General features: G+C 34.4%; 1 pseudogene; it reads left to right on the top strand.

Moving 5' to 3' along the window:
* The first annotated feature begins 4,697 nt into the window (after positions 1 to 4,697).
* Positions 4,698 to 15,257, top strand: part of LOC143603981 (receptor protein kinase-like protein ZAR1 pseudogene) — a 38,236-nt pseudogene continuing 27,676 nt past the window's right edge.

The raw sequence follows: 15,257 nt of genomic DNA, 5'->3' as shown, positions 1-15,257 counted from the left end.
ATCCTATCTTATCTATATCTATCTCTCTCTGTATGTATGTTATGTTAATCGAATCGATACAAACCCTAAAACCATTTCAAAACTTCAAAACCGGTTTCTTCAATATTTGATTTGAGTGAGTTTATAACTGCTATAGTTTGAGTTTTGGTTAATAGATGTTGTTTCTTTATGTTTGGAATTATATTTGAGGAGTTACAATTTATATTCAACTTATTTGATTAATTGACAACAAACTTATCCCAAAACGAATCCAAACTAAAACCAGTACGGTTTGGTTCTTTGTTTTTGTAAAAACCCAACGGATTTGCGTGTATCAACAACCGAAAAATCAAACTGAACCGAGTTTATATATTTTAATTCTTTTTTCAAGAAATTTGATCAAATATGTTACTCTTTAAGTATATTCTAATTAGACTGCTTGCCACACTTGTTTAGTTTATTATAAATTATGTTGGGCCCGTATACTATGATTACAGTTTACAATCTGGACCACTTGTAAGATTGGACCATTTGATAGCGAACTCGCACTCTTACATTGGACCAAAATGAGCCTGATCCAGTATCATCTACTTCTACCTTTTACATTCAAATAGGTCCGGTTCATATACTCATTTAAATCCACAAACTACCCAATAATCAACACTTCATTTATCAAACGCTCGGCCTAAATATATATATGCTTATGAGTCCAAAGCTGGGCCAGGTCTGCCCGAGACCATAATAACCAAAAGACAAACCCGTATAAACAATTGTCCGCGTCTGACTTTTTAGTCAGCATTGACCAACCCACTCTGAAAGTCACCTTTGACCCGGTAAAAGTCAAAATTGACTAAAACATCGCCAAATAAACTCTGCATTCCTCAACACTCAGAGGTCTATTCTCGGCCAACACTTTATCCTTATGACCTGTGAAATGTCCTTCATTCCAAAGTTCAGCGCCACCCACGTAAAAACAATAGGACAATCAATGATATGATAATTCTCTCTTTAAATCCTTAGCAGTGGCGTTTGGCCAAAGAGAATCACAAACAAAATATCGATCTAGTTTGCTTAGCCTCTTCCCGTCAGCGCTCATATATGTATACTAGTTCTGCCAACCCATGTTATATTCAAATAGACCAGCCAACCGAATAATTCCTCCAAGAAGAATTACATACCAATCTAGAAGACCCTGCATCACACTTCACCCATGAAAACCCACAGTCACCGAGTAGAATCTTTTACCTCTAGCAAATCAGCCAACATCCGAACTTGAGGCATAGATGTTAAACCAAGTTTACCTGTTCCGTCCTCTTACCCGAAACCACAATGAAATTTACCACTGACAACTTAGTGAGGATTGGCGTATCCCAAATGCAAAGCAGTCCCCCAGACCTATCCACTGCTTTAACAGCAATGAATCGAATGGACCTTGCCACATGCTCCTGAAAGGAATCTTAGAAGTGTTTCTTGACCCCCAACAAAATGAAATAAGTTTTCTCTTTTCAACCACTCTGCTTTGGATATGTCTGCCGCACTGGATCTTCCCTTGCTAAGTATTGAACTCCTTATAACCCCAGTCCCACCTCTTGACCCCCTTCATTCAATTCCATGGATTGAATTAGCATTAGGCTCGACCGATGTCCCCAAGTATAAAATATTTTCGGTTTAGCCCAAATTTAAGTTACTCTGGATCATCACCTTTTATGACTTTTGCAAACATTGAATTCTCTATCTCTCCATCTTGCATTTATGCCAGTTTAGTTAATCTTTCCCAATTGCAATAGACACATACTCTGCCATATCACAAATTTGTATCTGAGTCCGAGACACCCTTCATCATAAGTCCCCTGACGTAGGCTGTCGCGGTCTACTCAAACAATTAATTTTAAGACTTAAATACCTATAATAAGTACGGGTAAGTAAGGTCGTCTCCACAGGAATTCAAGGAAAGTACTAATTTTAATATTACTAATTTTAATTATTAAACTAAGTCGGATAGACGATGTCAAGCGGTTTTTAGAAAAGATTAATTAAACTAAATGATTACTTAAAAAGATTTGTAAACAATATTAATAAAAAGTATTCATTCTACGTTCGGGTTATGTGTTCCATACGTTAATCACAAATTCTTTCGTCTTTGGTTCTATAATAATTGCTAATCCTATTGTTTGATTTATGATGACAAACGATAACTTAAACCGAATTGTTGACACAAATGAACCCAGACACCACAATTGTCAAATCTATGTCTAGGACAACTAATTAAATGATAAGGTTTGATGATTATAGTTCAATAACACAAGAGCTTAACCCCTAAATGTTGATGAACAACCAAACAAACGTTACACAAATCAATAATCACAAACACAAACCTTAATCAACCAAATAACTAATTAAGCAAGAAAAATTCATATAAAATCAATCAAGCTATATTCATTAAGCACAAGAATCTGTTCTCAACAATATTTCACACAAAACCTTAGCCTAGAACGAATACGGGAACTTAGCCGAGCATCGACATAATCGTTAACACACTTATCTTGGTGAACATATGATCAATGATGGAACCGGAAGCTTCAGGATGGATGAAAATCGTCTTGGAACACCTCTTCTGCCTCTGGAAGTCGTAATAATCCAAATAGGGTCGAAAAATCGTTTATATAGTGCAACCCCTAATTTTTGCCGACTTTAAGAATCTTCACGTATCGCGAAGATGTCCTGACCTGCTTCTTCGCGTATCGCGAAGGACAAAATAGTCGTGCCTGAATTCTGTAACTTCGCGTATTGCGAAGTTGCCCCTCCTGCATCTTCGCGCATCGCGAAGATGCAATTTTCACCAGAATTATTATTTTATCTTCTTGAATGCCTCGTGATGTGTGCGTGTCCAATCTTTCACTTCTAAACCTTCATTCCAATCCCATAAATATCCTCGATAAGCTCCATAACTTCCAAGTTCCTAAAAACACATAACAATGCTTGAAGTAACAATGCTCGTTCATTTATTTAACTAAAATAAACTAATTAATATATAAAATTAACTAACTTTTACCCAACCATCATCCCCCCCCCCCCCGAGTCATGTTTCTGATGTGCATAGTTTTCCTTGTGAATCTTGTTGATCAGTCCCATTGATTGACTGCAACGTGAGATTAGACTTCATTGAGATAATTAATTGAGTAAATGAAGACAAATAGAGAAGGACGCTTTGATTATGTAATCTGATGAGGAGAGATTTGGATAAACTATATATTCCTTTAATGACTAAATAGGGTGAAGTTATACTAAAAAGAGCATAATAAAATCTAAAAAGTTTAGGAAGACATTTAGGCCCTTAGATCTAGGGTGTTAATGGTCAAGATTAAAAGAGAGGTAATTTTCATGGTGTGTTTTAGTCTTTTGAATGTTAATAGTGTTTAAAAGGGTAAAGCTGTCCTTTTCATTCCAATCAAACTAAGTGTTAATTAACTGATTAGATATACACCCACATCTGCTTAGCTCACACCTGCACCAATTTATAATTTATGTATCTACTAATTATTGTGTTAAGTCAAGGTTAATAACAATACATCATGTAACACCCCAGCTTAAACGGAAATGCCCGAGTGTGACGTACAGATTGTTCAAACACACGTGACACTATTTTGTGACCATAATAACATTAATTCATTAAAGCATCATGTAAAACAAGTTTGAAATACATCCAAATCAAAGATAAACAATAATAGTAATCCGTTTATTTGAATACCCTAAATAAACTAAGCATCTTCAATACTTCAACCTCTAATCACGGTACCTGTAACATATGTATAAAATATGGTTAGCTATAAATATAGCTGGTGAGATTTCCACAGTTTTATATGCTACGTAAAAATCATACAATTCCATGAAAACTTGTAAAATGCGCAAGTAAGGGTTCTTTACACTCGATGCAATGGACCTGAGTGTAAAGAACAAACTGCAACATTCGTCAATTTAGGACCCGAAAACCGACCGGTTTAAAATTTTGTTTTATTATTCGAAATTTGGTTATATATTAAAATCAATGCTTTATTATTTTGTTATTCACGTATTGTTACTTTGTTATGCATCACTCGTAGTTAGCTTCGTTCGACAAACGATTATTAAACTATCAACAATATGCAAAACTAACCCCTAAACTAAACTTTAATCCAATTTTGCATCACACATCAAAAAGCAAGGACCAGGGTGCAAATAATATTCAAACCCTCCTCCTTCTTCCTCCTCTAACCCGTCGCCAATACCCCCCCCCCCCCCCCCTTTCTGTTTCTTGAGCCGTAATTTACGAGCGTAATCACAAAACTGATATTGCCAAATCTTTTGTTGATCAAAAACAAGTCCAACCGACACTTTATTCATGGAAAAACGAATCAAAATCACATCTAATTGCGATTATAAACCCGTGGCTAACGTAGTAATGAAACACTATATAAGCGCGTCTATAACTCAATTCAACTAGCTCACACAATCCTTACAACACCACGATATTAAACCCTAAGTTAATTGCAGTAAACATAGCCGTGCAGGTCTCCTTTGAATCCAATTTGGGCCGTGACTTTTAACGTCGCCGTTCTCCTTTAAACCGTCATCTATTTCGGTAATTACAATATGCATTCAGTTCCTTTTTGATCGTTTAACCAAAACCCTAACCTAATTCTAATCAAAATCGATTAATTAAACGGATTTGGGATCTAGGGTTCATATTTGAGTTAGGGATGAACGCAAGATACATATTTAATTAACTTGGTTCGTATTATACTCAAATTGAGGCGCAGGCCTGATGGTCGGTGCATGTTCTTTAGGATGGAAACCGGCCTCGGTCGCGGGTTCGAGTCCCCCAGGCCCGGTTTTTAGAATTTTATTTTTTTATATACTTTTTAACCAAGTTTTGTTGATATTACACATATATAACATTAAGTAAACATGATTTTAACTAAACGGAACCTTGGGATGACTATTTCCCCTCATCTCGGCCCTAGTTTCACAACTTTCTTTTATATATACATATATATACCTTTATATAATGAGTATATGTATTTTTATAATAAATATAGTTAAAATGTTTTACCACTCGTTTAAATACACCGATCTAATAACTCATTGACGTTCAAATAGTAAAGTGCTTAATCCATCTATTACGTAGCATGTCATCAAAACTAGTATTTACCGTTCGACAATATATATATATAATGATTAACTATTCATAATTCATAAATATCATATCTTGGTTACATATAACCATTAACGTTTACCAATAATAATAATAATAATTTTGAGCATAAAATTAATAAAGTTCTAATAATAAACTTTTACTTAAAACAATCAAATCCCAAATTCGTTAAGTCTTGTTAATACTTCGCTTATATTTAATTAACATTACCCTTAAAAATTAGGGCATCCTTGTTGACGTATTTCGAATGCTTGAACGTGTTCATCCTCACTATTTATTATCTCATCCTCATTAATTAATCCACATATAAGGTAAGTAACTCACATTCCGCTTTTTACCGTTTTATATTTTGGAGGCGTTATGCGTTAATCATTTTTCACTACAATTCCACTATTTGAGTTATATGATATTGCTCAATTAGTTATACGTGCAAATGTGAATATGTGTTTATTTTATGTTTTGGTGTTGGTATCTCATCCTCATCCTCATCCTCATTAGTGTGATCATACGCCGTTGGAGTAGCTCGTTATCCATGGGATTCGAGTGAAAAGACAACTTTTATATTATTGTTATATTGTTGTTATGCTAGTTGTAGTATTTCATATTATCGTAAGGAATTGTCATTTTTATATTATATGTATTAAAAAACCGTGATTACTTGCTCAACTTTATGTTGACAAACTATGTATTTCCCGCATGACGCAGGTAGCTATTGGATGAAGCAAGAGGTTTAAAGAGTAGATTCGACCTTAGGATGCATGAATTAAAGACTTATTTATTTCTATTTAATTGTAATGTTTATTTCCATGAGACAATTTTTGTGTTTTTGTGTACTTGAATAATTTAATATTTAGATATTGACGCATGGATTTATTTTAGTGTCTTTGAGCTATGATACAATTATGTCACGCCCCGGCATATTCCGTCGTAGGTTGGGGTGTGACACAAACGAAGGTCCTTTCCAGTTGGGGCTTCCAACGTACTCGGATATAAGGTCCCTTTTCCACTAGATACAAATGGACCTGAGTGCAAAGGGGGCCGTATGATCATACTTATTGACGCAACCACTTGAAATCCACATATATAACAAATAAGCAAGTAAGCATACAAGTCCATGATATAAATTGTAGTTTGTAAGCAAAGTTGTAAATCTTGAAGCTTAATAATAGATACATATGCTACCCCAAAATATGAAAACATTTAAAAAGGGATTGTGAAAACTCACGTTTACAAGTCGTGGACACGTGTTGAAGTGGCCAGGGTCACTACAATTATAGCTAGCCCGCATTTGGCTAACGAGTTGGACATATGGCATGGGTCGGGGATTTGGTTGAGCAGCCCGAGGGGGAGCCGCTATGGTGGTTTCTCGACAGGTGGTACTAAATGCCTGAAGAGGTTACAACGGTTGCATTGGCTGCAAGCGGTATTAGCCGAGTGGTGTCGAAGGCAAGTGTTGCAAAAAGGATGAGGTCCATTATAGGGCTTCTTGAAAGGTGGTGCATGGTTGGTTAGGGGTTGAGGTGCGGCTTTTTGAGTTAGCGCATAGTTCTTGCGCTTTCTTTCTCGGTGTTGGTTGGAAGAGTAAGCGGGTTTGGATAGTCCGGGCTTGGTTTCTTTTGGGTCAGCAGCGGGTTTATCGATCGGTTTCTTGGATGATTTTAATGCCAAAGTCCCGGCTTTGACATGATTGTCGGTTAGGGTTGCGGCTAGATTAATCGCATCGCCAAGTTCCTTGGGAGAACTACTAAAGACACTATCTTGAATTTTTCTTGGTAGTCCCCGAATATGCTTATCAATGGAACGCGAAGCGGGGGTGACGAGATGCGGCACCAACACACTTAGCTCGTTGAAACGAGAGGTGTAAGCGGAGTGCTCACCACCCTCTTGCTTAAGGTTCTAAAACTCAGCCTCCAAATTCATAAGCTCATTTGGTGGACAAAACTGTCGGGTCATGAGATCCTTCAATTAGTTCCATGGCAAGGCCATGGCAGCTTCAGCACCGCGGGTCAACTTTTCCTTGACCCACCATGTAAGAGCGCCTTTCTCGAATATACCTGTAGCGAATCGGGTTCGCTTATCATCAGAACACTCAATTTGGAAAAACACGCTCTCCACCTTTTCGTACCACTGAAATAGGGCAGTGGCACCTTGAGTTCCATCAAAAGTGGAAGGCTTGGCATCAGTAAAGTTTTTAAAGGTCACAACGGGAGCTGAAGGCGGGGGGAGGAGGGTTAACGTTAGCCATGATGTTCTGGTGCATATGGGTCATGATATTGGGGAAGACCGCTGTCAGGTGCTTGGTGATCTGGGAAGTTATCTTGCGGCTAGAGGTTCCAGATGATCGACGCTTAAGGTTACGGTAAGCCATTCTGCGAACAAAGGTAACGAAAATCGTGAGACTCGGAATAGTGCATGATATATATATAAAGAAAAGAAATCTGTGTTAAAGTTTGTTAAAATATGAAAACCGTAAATATAATAAGTGTTGTGAGGAACTTAGAGTTTTCATGAACCACTGTGGACTCTTATGTTCCAACACAAAAATCGAAATTTCGAAAATAATTCGAACCAAAAGCTGGGTATTTGTGTATCACCAAGACTTGACAGACTTTTAGTTAAAACACATTGTAAAACATAGAGGGTCAGAGTCACACGTTGCATGAACCACCATGACTTGTGTGACATCCTAAGGGATGCAACCATATCCTTATCACAAAGAGGAAATGATCATAGTTGAAAACATAAAGTGGTGACTCGTATGGGGTTTGGGTGGTACATTTTGGCCTAATAAGTTTCATGCCCTTCTCGAACTCTCCAGGTAAGCAACCGGGTTCAACGTCTGATTGGATATATGCGCATTGCTTATCTTTAGGTTTCATGAACCTTGGTGTCAAGAGTTCGGGAAACAAGCACGTCCCCCCTTCCAGTTACTACATATCCGCCACGACGAGTCATCTTTATGCAGAAGAATTATCGGAACACCACAGAAAAATTGATTTGGAAGTTTTGAAATCTCTGCTTTTAGGCATAAGCCTTGGACTTGTGTGTGCTTTGTGTACATGAGGCGTAAATGAATTAAGAAATACGGTAATAACAGTAAGTGCGTTCAAACAATCAAATAAAGTCCCACATAATTTTCTAATCATGCAAGTTAAACAATTTAAACAATTAAGCTATAGCTACCTAGAACATTACGTCTAATGTTCTATCTTATAACCACGGCTCTAATACCAATCTTAACACCCTGGCTTAATCGGAAATGCCCGAGTGTGACGTACAGATTGTTCAAACACACGTGACACTATTTTGTGACCATAATAGCATTAATTCATTAAAGCATCATGTAACACAAGTTTGAAATACATCCAAATCAAAGATAAACAATAATAGTAATCCGTTTATTTGAATACCCTAAATAACTATGCATCTTCAATACTTCAACCTCTAATCATGGTACCTGTAACATATGTATAAAATATGGTCAGCTATAAATATAGCTGGTGAGATTTCCACAGTTTGATATACTACGTAAAAACCATACAATTCCATGAAAATTTGTAAAATGCGCAAGTAAGGGTTCTTTACACTCGATGCAATGGACCTGAGTGTAAAGAACAAACAGAGGTCCTTTCCAGTTGGGGCTACCAACGTACTCGGATATGAGGTCCCTTTTCCACTCGATACAAATGGACCTGAGTGCAAAGGGGGGCGTATGATCATACTTATTGAGTCAGCCACTTGAAATCCACATATATAACAAATAAGCAAGTAAGCATACAAGTCTATGATATGAATTGTAATTTGTAATCAAAGTTGTAAATCTTGAAGCTTAATAATAGATACATATGCTACCCAAAAATATGAAAACATTTAAAAAGGGGTTGTGAAAACTCACCTTAGTAATTGAAGTAAAAAGGAATAAGAATAACTCGAAGGCGTCAAAGGAAACCGAAGCGGTCAATCCGTACAAACTATAAATAAGAATAAACACGACTTTTGACGACTATTCTAACGGGATTTTAAGGTTAATAATTGTATGAATAATTTTAGAAGTTAGTTATTATTTTATTATAATTTATTACAAATTTTATGGCTCTTTGCTTATTATATTATTATTTATGTTTAACGGTAACTTGTTTATTTATAAGATATAAGTATTTTAACGGCGAGAATGTGGAGTTTATACTTCTGAAATAGTTGAACTATTGTTTATAAATCGTAATTATAATTATTGCTTTAATGAAACGGTTTTTAATAAATTTAAGTTCACATTACGATTAGTAAACGGTTTTAGTTACGGTCTACGAAAACGAGAAACTTGGTTTTTAAGTGTGGAATTGTGAGATATATTTTATAATTAATTTACATAATTTTTATTTAATTTAAAAAGGTTTTTATAAATTTATTTTAATTTTTAATTGATTAAAATGATTAATTAATTATTAATAAACTGAAAATTAAATTACAAAAATAATGTGTCTGACCGGGTTTCGAACCCGGGCCTAGAGGTTATTAGTTTCGTGTTTAACCAGTTAAGCTAGGCTTCATATTCGTTTATGTTTTGGTTTCCATTGTTTAAATATAATAACAGTTTAAATGGATTTTGATAATAATATAATAATAATAATAATAACAGGTTACCAGAAAAATGAAAAGCATGCGTGACCCGGGTTACCCTGGTCTGTTGTTTGTTATCCTAACGTGTTAACCAGTTGGACTATGAGAACAATTCAGTTTGGATATAAGAAAAAATATATATAATAACTTGTTAACTTCATCTTCTTCATCTCAAAACCCTAGTATTCAGTCTCAGTTTCTGTTTCATGTTTGTTAAAATTACTTTAGGGGTTTTGTTTGTTGGATTAAAACTAATCAAATGTATATAACAATTACCTTAAATGGTGTTGATTTGGCCGAGACCCAGTTGCCGAAAAACTAAGAAGAAAAGCTCCCAGTTACAGAAAAAATAGTATATTAGAGGGGGATTAAGAGGAATGAGCGAGTTTAGCTTAAGGTTATGCTCCTATTTATACTAGTAATGGGAGCATCTACACGTTAATTCGTTTAATTTGATTTCCGGATTTTCCGGCGACCATTACGGACGTGATTAGTGGTGTTATAACGTGATTAACGAGTTGGTTAGGATATTATAACAATGATTATCGGGTTTCATATGATTGATTTGGTTAAAAAAAAAATAAGTTTTAAGGGGTTGTGGCCACCTCCGGCGCTGGATTCCGGTGGCCGGAGGCCGCTGGAAAAATGTGGGGAGAGGGGCGGGGGTGGGTTGGGTTTGATTTTTAAAATAATATAATTTAAATAAAATTTTTTACTTTACACCCTTGTAGTTTCATAAACATTTTAAATGAAACTTAATATCTTTTAAATTAATAATAAGTATTTAAAGTTTACACTTTTAACCTAAACTTTATAATTAAATTATATGGTTTTCGGTTTTGGAATATTCACACGTTTAATAACCCATACGGCTCGATTAACGTTAAGGCTTGGAAATTTTATAAACAATTGAATAACAAACTTCACAACGAATATTGAACAATAAATGTCAGGAACACTTTATTAATGATAAATAATACATCAAAATGACCCAACAGGTGGGGTTAACAAATACAAATACGGATCGAAAAATTGACGAATGTCACACATCATAACAGGAAATTACATATTTCTTTTCTTGTAGTCATGCATGTAATTCCAGTTTTTAAACTTGTGTTTTTTAATATTGATTAAACCCCTACGAAAGTTTGTAAAGAGGATGAGAGAATTGATAGCTTCTTTGAATCGTATGCAAACGAGGCCACACACGTCATCGAGTAAGTGTTTGTTCTGAAAGAAAATGTTGTTTTGTGGTTTGACATTCTAAACAAAGTGTTCTCTTTTTTGTCTCCGACAGTCCAGCGGGCATGGATAAGCTCCTGTCTGATTTTAGAGTTGAAGCCACTGATGTTAAAGTGCTGATGTTAGCGTGGTATGTTATCCGCTATCTTTAATTTAGTTTAGTTGTCTGATCTTAGAGTTGAAGCCACTGATGTTAGAGTGCAGATGTTAGCGTGGTATGTTGAAGGCTAGGAGGTGGGGATATTTCACGCATGAAGAGTGGCGTCTAGGAATGAAATTACTGAAGGCAGATACTATAAACAAACTACAAAAATGACTGCCTAAGTTGGAGCAGGAGGCATCCTTCATTTCTCCATTTGCAATTTTAGTTTTTAAGCATGTAAAAATATTATATTTACATCTTGCTGTTGTCTTTGACGAGGGTAGTTGAGAAAGAAAATTCGAAGGAGTTTTACAGCTATTCCTTCTATTATCACTTGACCGGTAAGCTTCATGCTTTGAGGTATTTACTTACCATCTTATCATAATATATTTTAACATTTGTATTGGATTGAATTTTCAGACAATCAACGTCCATACTTGGACATTAAGACCGCCTCTTCGTTGCTTGAGGATGTTTTAGGGCCGAGGATGATACATAGTGTGACATTATTGACGAGTTTGTCAAATTTGCATATTGATTTTCCTGGTTTGTTAAATTACGACCACAAGGATGACACATAGTGTGACATTATTGACGAGTTCGTAGCTAACATGAGTTCGCATGACACATGTAAAGTCTGTAGACTAATTTACATTCTATCCTTGTAGCCTGTGAAATGTCCTTCATTCCAAAGTTCAATGCCATCCCCATAAAAACAATAGAGAGAAAGTAGGTGGAGTTTTGGGGGAGGAGACATGTAAAGTCTGTAGACTAATTCTCCATTGTTACATATTTGTATGCATAAGAACATAATACCATATAGAGAGAAAGTAGGTGGAGTTTTGGGGGAGGAGACATGTAAAGTCTGTAGACTAATTCTCCATTGTTACATATTTGTATGCATAAGAACATAATACCATATTGAGAGAAAGTAGGTGGAGTTTTGGGGTAGAAAACATGTAAAGTATGTAGATTAATTCTCCATTGTTACATATTGTATGCATAAGAACATAATGCCATATAGAGAGAAAGTAGGTGGAGTTTTTAGGGAGGAGATAACCTGGTGATGATAGGAGCAATAGCTTATATTTATAGGTGGCTGATGAGTTTAACCCTAGTAGGCATGCCAATATTATTTTTCATGGACTGGGCTTAACCTATTGTGTGTTAGGCTCTTTTGGAGGCGTTGATAGCTAAAATATTTGGATTCCAAAGAAAGTTAATACGCTTCTTGAGGGATTGAGATCTAAAATTTTTTGGGGTGAGAAGAAATATAAAAAAGAATATTTCATGGAGGGTTTAGTACCGGTAGCATATGTGTTCTTAATTCGTCCTTATTACTTAAGTGGAAATGAAGATTTCATAGTAGTCAAAACTTCTTTGGAGCAAAATGATCGACTCCATACATGGAGATTACGAAAATAAGTTGGATGTGTTTGACAAAGAAAGGGTGGCAAAGGTATTGGAGTTTAGAACATAATCGTTAAAAGTATTCATGTGCTTATAATTTGTTGTATTCTTTTTTAGATGGTTGTTTTTTTGTCTTACAAAAATGATGTGATCTAGGTGATCGACGGTGGATAGTAAGATTGAGAATGCTCTTACAGTTTGGAACTAGAGTATTTATATTATAAAAAATAATATATTATAATAGGGTTAGGTTATAATAGGAAGTATAGTTTTTATAGGAATGATAGGAAGTAATCTTGTCCATTGATTTTGTACATTGAGGGTTGAGATTAGTTTAGGGGGAAATCAAGTGTGAACAGAAGGAAAAGGGTATAAAAGGAATAACACATTTTTGACTTTCTCTCTCCACATGCAAGACACATGCCAAATTCCCCCATCATTTTTAAACATCCATAACTATTTTTTACGACGTTTTTATTGAAAAACAAATTCACCATAATAACGAGTGTCTTTTTATCTTTTATATGAGTACCATTGTTATATAAAAATTGAAAAAAAATAAGTGTTTTTACAAATTGTGTTTTATAAAATTGTGTTATACAATAGTATTTTTCATTGTGTTTTTTCCATTGTGTCATACAATTTTGTTTTTTATTGTGTTTTTATCATTGTGTTTTTAATAGTACTTTTTTCATTGTGTTTTTTACATTGTGTTTTTCATAGTGTTTTCCATTGTGTTTTTTCGAACTTTTCTAGCGAGGTGGTGGCGGTAGGTGACGGTTGTTTAATCATTTGTAGCCACTAATAACATGCTTGCCGCTCAACATGATACCAAATAGGCCCATAAATTCAAATTAGCCCACTTGTAAGTTGTAGCCCACCTTAGTACTCAATGCACTTTTATACAATTATACCTCAACTTGTTTCCAGAACCCTCAACCCCGATTAATATTGTACATGCCTATAATCCAATTTGTCATTACCACTCTTGAGTGTTTTGCTTCGCGATTTTGAAAGAGGGCTTCTATATGGCCCATTTTCTACACAACTCCAAATTACACAAATGATATCGTATGTAGATGTATGAATGATAAAGAGACTGGTATTGGTAATTCCCATCTCATACCTAATTGTATATTGTGTCCCATATCTGGCCCTATACATGTCGTGTGATTGGCATATCCGTGGGTATCAAGTATGCCCGTTAGTTTGTTAAGAAGCACCAGCTAGAATTTTCAAATACATTTCTTACTATTTTAGATTTTTAGTTCATATATTATTATTAACTATGAAAATACTTACTGTTATCTGAATAATCTAGTATGTTTAAATGTAACGATATAACAAAAATTGTGCTACAAACATATACTATAATTTCTAATTAGATAACAGTTACATTCAGAATCTTTTATTAAGCATAGCCTTTTTTTTTTACGTTTTCAATTACAATTAGAATGTTGAAATAATATATTAATCAACTAGGGTAAATACCCATGTATACACGGGTTAGGTAAACTATATTAACCAAAGATCAAAACAATGTGAAATACTTATACTAATTTGGTATTGCAACGTTGAATACAATAAAATTTTCATAAAATAAAATAAGAAAAAGAAAATTAGATGGTAAATTTTCATTATCTCTAAATTTTTTTCATATACAACATTTGTAGTTACCATACTCATTGAATATTAGAAGATTGACTCGATCTTTAATTTTAATCTAGAAAAGTGCGACATAAATCACTAAAAACTTTCCTTGCATATAACGCTTAAAATTTATTTAGTTAACTTTTCTTATCAATAACACACGATTGTTACTAAAAACATAAATCATTTAGTACTAATATCAATTTGATATAGGGATTTATATTTTTAAGAAGAATAGCGTTGAAAAAAGATTGATACAACTCATACAAATACTTAAATAAAGAATACACAAAGTTTAAATAAATATATTATATTATAAAGCAATATAAATTAATATTTGAGTTTAACATTCAACAAAACATATATAAGCAAAACACCAAAGATACTAAGAGTTTAAAACAATGCTAGTCCACAAAAATTGAAAATGTATTTTAAAACATAAAAAACATTATCTTAAATATAAAAAACAACTTTATTTTTTCAAAACAACAAAACATCCCAAACAACATAAAACCATTATAGGTTTTGGATAGCAGTGACCATTAGTTATTGTGGTCATATTTGCATGTATTTTTCCTTGAAGGTATTTATCTTGATTTGATGCATATGAACATGTAACACCGCATGGTCAACAATAAAAATTACCGTTACTAACATTTGTTTTTTTAATGAGAAATTGATTAATTTAATAAAAAAATATAGGATAGTAAGATTATATAAAAATTAGTTTATAAGCTTTTGAGCATGTTTTTGTTAATACTTAGTAGTATAAATAAAAAAGCAAAAATTTAATGGACGGAATGGCTTTAAAACCCTCTACTTTTCATGTAATTTCGTTTGTCGGTTGCTTAGCTAGCGTTTCTAGCTAGCATCGTGTGAAATAAATACATCTTTGATGTTCAGAAAAAAAAGTAGAAATGGCTCACACACGGCAGAGTTATCCAGCAGAAGTACGGCATTCAAGAATTTCTAGATGTTTAATTGGGAAAATTCCTAAAATAGCCCCTTTTAGAGAGAGAAGTCCCA

This window comes from Bidens hawaiensis, unplaced genomic scaffold (assembly GCF_021521415.1).
Source record: "Bidens hawaiensis isolate Kalapana, Puna unplaced genomic scaffold, B.hawaiensis_p1.1 tig00063525_1, whole genome shotgun sequence".
In the NCBI taxonomy this organism is placed as follows: domain Eukaryota; kingdom Viridiplantae; phylum Streptophyta; class Magnoliopsida; order Asterales; family Asteraceae; genus Bidens; species Bidens hawaiensis.
The sequence above is the reverse complement of the archived record's forward strand: the minus strand, read 5'-3'. Positions and strand labels throughout refer to the sequence as shown.